This window comes from Tamandua tetradactyla, assembly GCF_023851605.1.
Source record: "Tamandua tetradactyla isolate mTamTet1 chromosome 22 unlocalized genomic scaffold, mTamTet1.pri SUPER_22_unloc_1, whole genome shotgun sequence".
In the NCBI taxonomy this organism is placed as follows: domain Eukaryota; kingdom Metazoa; phylum Chordata; class Mammalia; order Pilosa; family Myrmecophagidae; genus Tamandua; species Tamandua tetradactyla.
The window spans coordinates 1,539,365-1,542,236 of record NW_027518251.1 but is presented as its reverse complement, the minus strand read 5'-3'; the positions used below and the strand labels follow the sequence as shown (position 1 = coordinate 1,542,236).

General features: G+C 41.9%; 1 pseudogene; it reads right to left on the bottom strand.

The window, feature by feature from the left end:
- Window positions 1-1,589: 1,589 nt before the first annotated feature.
- On the bottom strand, window positions 1,590-2,583 carry LOC143672879 (olfactory receptor 7A17-like; annotated as a pseudogene).
- Window positions 2,584-2,872: the final 289 nt, after the last annotated feature.

Here is a 2,872-nt window from a genome sequence, read left to right as displayed (position 1 = left end):
CCCAGCCAGTTAAAAGACTTTCCTGTGAAGACTCTGGACTCTGTTTCTCTTATCCTGATCAGTATGTGGCACTTGTCTGCGTGTGGATCTCACCAGCATAAGATGATGCAGCACCTTTAACTTTGGAAAACTCTCCCTGCTTTGTGCGTGGTTGAAACAGAGGAGAGGTTGTAGGCTGGTTTTAGTGGCTTAAAATTACCAAATTTGGGGTCTGAAATCCTTGAGGGAGGGATTTCACCTGAGTTGGGCTTTACCCCTCCCCTTGGGAAGGCACAGGCTCAAGACAAGCCCTGCCTGAAATGAACTTGTTTCTGCCTATGCCTGGGACAGTTCCAGACTGAAAGCCCTGCTACTGAATCCAGATGCAGGCAAGCCTTTGCAGAAACACAGCCACAAAAACCTCTGTTTATTATCTTTTTTCTTTTTCTGTTAGCTCAATGAGTGACCTCTGCTTTGACCAGGTTCACCTGAGCTGGAGGCCTATTTTTAGTTGTCAGAATTTGTTAATCAATGCCACAATTGGTGTTTGGTTGGACACAGCCCCTGATGCTTTTGCAGTCTCTTTCCTTTGCCCTATGGGAGGTAGCCTGTGGGAAAGCAGTGCCGACCACAGTGGTTTGGAGAACTCATGGTTCTGTGGGGGCTCACAGCCAGTCCAGCTGGTCCAGACTGGGGTATACTGTGTGTCTGGTCACTGACATGGCTTCAGGAGCTGTTCTGTACTGTTTCTGGTTATTTAGTAGCTGTTCTGGAGGATGAACTAAAATGCACACATTGCTAAGCTGCCCTCTTGGCCGTCCCTCTCCCCTGGATCTTTTTCAGATCTTCTGCTAGCAATTTTTAAAGAGCAAATTTGCATCCCTGAAAGAAATCCAGTGATAGTAAAACCATCAACAATTAAAGAATCAGGGGCTGTAGTATCTTTTATATCTTCACCTAACTTTTATGAAATATACTGGAGAAAGTCACAGATGGAAATAGATTTTGCTTATTGAACTTCATTATGTTGTGACTCAAGCCCAATCTGTGCCCTATTTCAAGAGTTGATTAACACAACCCTGGCATCAGATACAGAGCATTTGCCCTGAGAAACCATTGGCCAGTCCAGCTGTTCCAGACTGGGGAAAGCTGCGTGTCTGGTCAGTGACATGGCCTCAGGAGCTGTTCTGTACTGTTATTTGGTAGGTTTTCTGGAGGATGAACTAAAATGCACACATTGCTAAGCTGCTCTCTTTGCCCTCCCTCTCCCCTGGATCTTTTTCTGGGGAAGGGCCAATGGTTTTGGCATGTAACAAAGATGTACTTTATTTCTTCTCTCAGGGGCAATACACGTCCACCCTTCCAGTAATTACAGTAATTTCAATATGTGCCTAATGACCTGCATTAAACATTTACTACTGAACGTTAATACAGAAGAATCAGGCTCAATTCTGAATCCTGGGAATGCATTCCTAGATGTCAAATGATTTAAAGAAAATACAGAATAAACAAGGTTTTTTCAGGGATTAAAAAAGAGACATAAACTTCTAGTAATAAAGCAAATAGCATATTACCTTTATATGTACAGATAAAAGTAATGGGATTTACATTTACCAGTATTTAACCTCTATTAATGTAGAGTAAATCTCTGTATTTGAGGCAATGTGTCTTGCTAAGGAGAGACTTTTCCAGCAGGAAATTACCGTTAAGGCATGATTTATGTCTTTGTTTCTAACACTATAGATGAAGGGGTTCAGCATGGGAGTGACCACTTTGTACATCACGGAAGCTGTTGCACTTTTCCTTGTGTTTTGTGTAACTGTGGAACTAAGACACACTCCAAAAGCTGTTCCATAAAACAAGGACACAACTAAAAGATGAGACCCACAGGTAGAAAATGCTTTATACTTTCCTCGATGTGATGAAATTCTAAAAATAGAGCATGCAATGTTAAAGTAAGAGAAAAGGATGCCAGTGAGTGGAATACCACCCAGAATTCCACTTGCAACATTGATCACTAGTTCATTGAGGAAGGTATCAGAAAATGCAAATTGGATTACTTGTGGAAGTTCACAAAAAAGTGAGGAATTTCCAACTCTGTACAAAAAGTCAATCACAAAACCCTTAAGTCAGGCAAAAAGGCATTCAATATCCATATGATGCCAACAGCAGGAGACAACAGTGCCTGGTGTTCATGGTGACCATGTAGTGCAGTGGGTGACAGATGACCACATAATGGTCATAGGCCATCATCATTAAGAGGAACTTGTCTAAATCTCCAAAAAGCATAAATAATATATCTGTGTGTGTGAGGCAGTTTCCATAACTTATAGTTCTGTTCTCTGTCTAGATGTTCACCAGCATCCTTGGGACAGCGGTGAGGGTGAAACAGATGTCTGCAAAAGACAGGTTAGCAACGAAGAAGTACATGAGTGTGTGCATATGGGCTTCAGAGATGGTGGCCAGGATGATGAGCAGGTTCCCAGTGAGTGTGACCAGGGACATTGCCAGGTACAGAACAAATAGAAGGGGTTGCACTTCTGTGTCTTCTGAGAGCCCAAGGAGGATAAATTCTGAAACACATGTTTCATTCTCTGATTCCATGTAAATCATGAAACTGCTGGAACAGAGACCAAAGCAAGGCAGGTTTAGGTACAAGCAGCTCTTGGTAAATTAACAAATGCTATGGTTTGTACTGCAAATATGCTGACAATTATTTCTTATTAATTCTGTAGAGATTTAGGGCACTTTTCCTGAAAATGTCAGGATAAACAAATGTTCCTGCTTCTCCTTGATGCTATTGCTACCAAGCCATCCTTGTCCATAACTTTAAACTTTTTACCCAGCAATGTGTTCCACCTCAAATGCTCTTAGACTGTCTTCATTCAAAACT